Source organism: Primulina huaijiensis, chromosome 14, assembly GCF_012295235.1.
Source record: "Primulina huaijiensis isolate GDHJ02 chromosome 14, ASM1229523v2, whole genome shotgun sequence".
NCBI lineage: Eukaryota > Viridiplantae > Streptophyta > Magnoliopsida > Lamiales > Gesneriaceae > Primulina > Primulina huaijiensis.
Window position 1 is genome coordinate 11,553,351 of NC_133319.1, and position 6,878 is coordinate 11,560,228.

A 6,878-nucleotide genomic window follows, 5' to 3' on the forward strand; every position below is an offset into this window, starting at 1 on the left:
GGTAATCGTAATAATGCCTAAGACTTCACTTCCACCTGCATGCGCAGCTTTTGCAACTTTTCCCATGAGACCAACTTCACCACCACCATATACCAAATGAATCTTTTTTTTAGCAAATGTTATTCCAAACTTTTCTGCTAACTCTTCATAAATTGAATATTTTCCCGCACTAGATCCACAAAATACACAAATATTTTTTATTTTACTTACCGTGGACGTCGACATGTTGAGAAATATGTTTTCTGCAATTGTTAAATCACAGCATATGAATTTATAAGCGTAACATGTCAAAAGTCAATATTTGAACAGAAAATTATTATTATTAAAAGAGAATAAAAAGACATAAATTAAAACAGATATATACAGCGTAGTTGTGATTGTGGCTCACATCTTCCTCTGATTTTATGTTCACTAACGGCTTCAACGCCTTCTATGAGTCAGGAATATGCTTCCCATCCAATTTTCTTATAAATTGGCACACATGGTCTTTTAACGTCAGATTCCCGAGACGAAATTGTATATATATATATTTACTTATCTAAACAGATATGCGTTACTACAGTAGGATCTTTATAAGGCTGATTCCACCGTCCATATTGATATTCCTCATGTTGAAATTGCCACCATAGTTTAAGAAGTTCATTTTACACATACCACTAGAATGCGTATCAAGAACCTCTAGAAAATTATCCAAAGGCTCTTTACTCAGACCATTCTTAATGAATAAAATTTTATCTTCTCTATTCATTGATGTCATTCCAACATTTTTGCATTTCCCTTTACAAGTCCACCTTGCACATTTATGACATCCACCTATACGTTTAGCTCTTCGCTTTTTGGCATATGTGCTTTTACTAAATCCTGGCATATGTCTTATTATTATTTCACTTGCTTCCCCAACCAATCGGACTTTTGCTTCAATTATTAAACGGATATCATTCGGTATGCCATATGACATCATCAACCTTAGTCGCTCACATCTGGCTTTATAAATTTTTTTCAACGCATTATCAGGTAAACAAGCAAAATATTTAGGAAGATTCACAATACAAGCATCCATATTATTATTATTATTATTATATATTTCAATTATTTTGGGAAAACTGAAAAAACCGACTTAGATAGTCACGGAGTAACGTTATCCGCCACTTAACCGGGAAATGAACTAGAATCTGCAAAAACAAAATGAAAATATCAAACAACTATTGTGGATCATATAAAGGCATAAAATCATCATTAAGAATTTCATTTTCTATAAAAGGCTTAAGTCTTTGCCCATTAACTTTAAACACGTCATTATTTTTAGGATTTTCAATATCAACAGCACCATGAGGATAAACAAATTTAACTATAAATGGTCCTGACCATCTCGATCTTAGTTTTCCTGGAAATAAATGCAAACGAGAATTATAAAGTAAAACTTTTTGTCCAATTTCAAATGACTTTCTCATAATATTTTTATCATGAAAGGCTTTAGTTTTATCTTTATAAATCTTTGAATTTTCATATGCATCATTTCTTAATTCTTCAAGTTCATTTAATTGCAATTTTCTTAATTTAGATGCATCATCTAAATTAATATTAAATGCTTTAATTGCCCAATAAGCTTTATGTTCAAGTTCAACCGGTAAATGACAATGCTTACCAAAAACTAACCTATATGGTGACATCCCTAATGATGTCTTAAATGCAGTTCTATATGCCCATAATGCATCAGTTAATCTTAAAGACCAATCTTTTCGATTTGGATTAACTGTTTTTTCTAAAATTTGTTTTATTTCTCTATTTGCAAGTTCAACTTGACCATTACTTTGAGGATGATATGGGGTAGAAACTTTATGTGTAATGCCATATTTTCTTAACAAAGAAGAAAATGATTTATTTATAAAATGACTTCCCCCATCACTAATTATTGCTCTAGGTATTCCAAATCGACTAAAAATATTTTCTTTTAAAAATTTTATAACAACTTTATGATCATTAGTTCTACATGCAATTGCTTCAATCCATTTTGAAACATAATCAACAGCGACTAAAATGTACGTATATCCAAAAGATAATGGAAATGGACCCATAAAATCTATCCCCCAACTATCGAATATTTCAATAATTATGATTGGATTTAAAGGCATCATGTTTCGTTTTGAAATTGATCCCATCTTCTGACAGTTTTCACAAGATTTGCAAAATAAATGCGTATCTTTGAATAAAGAGGGCCAATAAAATCCACATTGTAAGATTTTTGCAGCTGTTTTATTGGATGAAAAATGACCTCCACATGCTTCAGAATGACAAAATTTAATAACATTACTTACTTCATTGTCGGGTATGCATCGTCGAAAAATTTGGTCAGGACAATACTTAAACAAGTAAGGATCATCCCAATAAAATTTTTTAACTTCTATCAAGAATTTATTCTTATCCTGTGAATTCCAATGAGAAGGCATTTTATTTGTCACAATAAAATTTACAATGTTAGCAAACCAGGGCATAATAGTAGCATAAAACAACTGATCATCTGGAAAATTTAAATTTATTGGTATTTCATTATGAGATGATTCAGTCATTATTCTTGATAAATGATCGGCTACGACATTTTCTTTTCCTTTTTTATCTTTAATTATAATATCAAATTCTTGTAACAATAAAATCCACCGTATTAATCTTGGCTTAGCATCTTGTTTATTTGATAAATATTTTACGGCAGAATGATCAGTGTACACAATAGTAGTAGAACCAATTAAATAAGATCGAAACTTATCTAATGCAAATACTACTGAAAGTTATTCTTTTTCAGTAGTTGAATAATTTATTTGGGCACTATTTAAGGTTCTACTAGCATAATAGATTGCATACGGTTTTCCTTGTTTTCTTTGTACTAACACAGCTCTTATAGCATAATCACTTGCATCACACATTAATTCAAATGGTAAAGACCAATCTGGAGGTTGTAAAATAGGTGATGTAATTAAAATATTAATTATTTTTTTAAAAGCATTTTCACATTTCTGAGTTCATTCAAATTGTGTATCTTTTGTTAAAAGATTCGAAATTGTTTTAGATATTATACTGAAATTTTTTATAAACCTTCTATGAAAACCTGCATGACCCAAGAATGATCGAACTTCTTTGATCGTTTTTGGTGATATTAAATTAGCAATAACATCAACTTTGGCTATATCAACTTCAATTTCTTTTTCAGATATCACATGACCTAACACAATCCCAGATTTAACCATATAATGACATTTTTCCCAATTTAAAACAAGATTTTTTCTTCACATCTTTTTAATACTTCTTCTAGGTTTTTAAGACAATTTTCAAATGAGTTTCCAAAAACAGTTATATCATCCATAAAAACTTCTACGAATTCTTCAATCATATCACTGAAAATACTTAACATGCATCTTTGAAAAGTAGCCGGAGCATTACATAAACCAAATGGCATTCTTTTAAATGCAAAAGTTCCGAAATGACAAGTAAAAGTAGTTTTTTCTTGATCTTCTAATGATATAGGTATTTGATAATACCCCGAATACCCATCAAGAAAACAGTAATAAGAATTTCCTGCTATTTTTTCTAGAATTTGATCTAAAAATGGTAGTGGGAAATGATCTTTTCTAGTTGCATCATTTAATTTTCTATAATCAATACACATACGCCAACTAGATGGAATCCTAGCTTGTAATAACTCTCCCTTTTCATTTTTTATAACAGTGATGCCTGACTTTTTAGGTACTACTTGTGTTGGACTTACCCATTTACTATCTGAGATTGGATAGATAATTCCAGCGTCTAATAGTTTTAATACTTCATTCTTAACAACTTCTTTCATATGTGGATTTAACCTTCTTTGTGGTTGTTGATATGTTTTAGCATTTTCTTCCAAATGAATTTTATGTGTGCAAATTAAAGGATTTATACCTTTTATATCTTTCAAAGTCCATCCAATTGCATTTTTATATTTCTTAAGTAATTTAATTAAATCTTCTTCTTGATTTGGTAGAAGAGTGGAAGAAATTACAACAGGAAATGTTTTATTTTCACCAAGAAATACATATTTCAATTCGAATGGTAAAACTTTTAATTCAAGTTTTGTATTATCATCTTTTTTAAAATTATTTTCAGACTCAAAACTTTCTATTGAAAAAACTTCAGATTGTTGATTTAAGTTTTCTTCTTGTATATTTTCTTCCATAATTGTTTCAATTTCATTATCATATTCATTTTCATTAATACTTGGTTGTTTACATAAATTGAACACATTAAGTTCTAGAGTCATATTTCCAAAAGACAATTTCATTATTCCATTTCGACAATTAATTAAAGCATTTGAAGTTGCTAGAAATGGTCGTCCCAATATTACTGGAATTTCATTATGTACTTCTATTGGTTGTGTATCCAAAACAATAAAATCTACAGGATATATGAATTTATCAACTTGAACCAACACATCTTCTACAATACCTCTAGGTATTTTGATTGACCTATCCGCCAGTAAGAGAGTAACAGAAGTGGGTTTTAATTCTCCTAAATTAAGTTTTTCATAAACTGAATAAGGAAGTAAATTCACACTTGCTCCCAAATCTAACAAAGCTTTTTTAATTTTATTTTCTCCAATAATACATGAAATTGTTGGACAACCAGGATCTTTATATTTTAAACTAGAATTATTTTGAAGAATAGAACTTACTTGTTCAGCCAAGAATGCTTTCTTCTTCACATGCAATTTTCTCTTCACAGTACATAAGTCTTTTAAAAATTTTGCATATGAAGGTACTTGTTTAATAGCATCTAATAATGGAATATTTATCTTTACTTGTTTAAAAACTTCATAGATATCAGAATCATTTTTTTGTTTTTTATGATTTGTTAATGCATGAGGAAATGGTGGAGGTTTATTTGATTCATTTACTATTTCAGATGATTTATCATTCAACATATTATTTTTAGAATTTAAGGTATCATCATTCTCAAAAGTATCAGGATTATCATCCTTACTCTTTGATTTTAAATGATCCTTGTTTTCATTACTATATGGATCATTAACTATTTTACCACTTCTAAGGGTAATAACAGATTTTATTTGATCAATTTTTTCATTTTTTAATTCTTGATTTTGATTTTTAGGATTAGGTTGAGGTTGAGATGGAAATTTTCCTTTTTCATGAATATTAAGTGCAGATGCAAATTTTGCAAGAGTTTCTTTCAAATCAGTCATAGATTGACTGTTTTGAATATTGATAGATTCTTGCTTTTGGATAAATGCATGAATTACATCTTCAAAGTTTTTTCTTGAAGGTTTAACATAAGGAATATAATCTTGATGATTTTGGTTATTTTGAAAATATTGTTGTGAGGGTTGTGCATTATTATCATTCCTCTAACTAAAATTAGGATGATTTTTCCATCCAAGATTATATGATGTTGAAAAAGGATCTAGTATTGGTTTTTTATAATTGTTAACATAATTTGCTTGTTCATGGAGACATTCTTTAAATGAAGGTAATGTTGGACAATCTTTTGTAGCATGATCATGTGTATCGCATATATGACAAATTATTTCTTGAATACTTTTTAATTGACCACTCTTTTTCATATCTAATGACTCAATTTTTCTTGCTAAAGATGCAAGTTTAGCTTGAATATCTATATCATCTTTAAGATTATAGATACCACCCCCATTTGTTGAATTATTGATTTTAGTTGTTGGTGGTTCTATTGTGCCTATATTATCCGAATTTTGAGCATTTTCTACTAATGAATCCAAATACTCCATAGCTTCGTTTGGGTTTTTATCTTAAAAAATTCATTACACATGAATTCTATCATTTGCCTATCTTTAGGTATTAGACCTTCATAAAAGTGAGAAACTATTCTCCATGTTTCAAAACCATGATGTGGACATGTATTAAGTAATTCGTTATATCTATCCCAATATTGATAAAATGTTTCTCTTTGTTTTTGAGAAAAAGTAATAATGTCTTTTAAAAGTGTTTGTTCTATGGGAAGGAAATTTTTTTTTGAGAAATTGTTGTTGCATTTCTTCCCATGATCTTATTGAACTTGATTTCAAATTTTGTAGCCATGTTTTAGCTTTATCTTTTAAAGAAAAAGGGAAAAGCTTTAATCAAACTATATCCATGCTACAATTTTGATCATTCTAAGTGTTACAAACTTCCTCAAATTCTCTTAGATGTAAATATGGATTTTCAGAATCTAAGCCATGAAAATTTGGTAAAAGTTGAATAATTTGAGGTTTAAAGTTGAAATTAGATGCATCGGGAGGAAAAATTAAACAAGATGGGGCACTAGTTCTAATAGGGTTCATATGGTGCCTAAGTGTTCTTAATTGTTCATGTTCTTGATTATTATTATTATTATTGTTATTATTGTTATCATTATCTTGATTATTTGAATTATCATCCATGTTTAAATTATTTTCAGATATTCCATGTTTGAAATCACTTTTTTTCGACTTCAAATACTCATAAAAAAAAAAACAACACAATACTTATAAATAAAACTTAATTAACAAATATAAACTTAATTTATACCTCTCCGGAAACGGCGCCAAAAACTTGCTACTACTTAAATTATAATTCACCCAAGTGTAGGTTGTCTGCAAGTAATATATTTCGTAAGTACGAGATCGATCCACAGAGAGGTTATTTTAAGTTTAAATTTATTAATTTATAGATTACCAAATGCAAGAACGAAGTTTACAAATTATAAATTTTGTCAAGGCTCGAGGATTTATTCTTGGTTTATGCAATATTGTTTAACTAAAAGTAAAACAAAGGAAACCACCATAAATAATGGTTCCAAGAAAATTAAATATTTAAACACACACCTAATATAATATAGTTCCCACTATA

General features: G+C 28.7%; 1 non-coding gene and 1 pseudogene across 1 annotated transcript; one reads left to right on the top strand and one right to left on the bottom strand.

Moving 5' to 3' along the window:
* Positions 1–430: 430 nt before the first annotated feature.
* Positions 431–6,878, bottom strand: part of LOC140957978 (uncharacterized) — a 27,152-nt pseudogene continuing 20,704 nt past the window's right edge.
* LOC140958154 (small nucleolar RNA R71) lies at positions 5,891–5,997 on the top strand. Its single transcript, XR_012171749.1, has one exon. It is a non-coding gene; the product is annotated as a small nucleolar RNA R71 (small nucleolar RNA).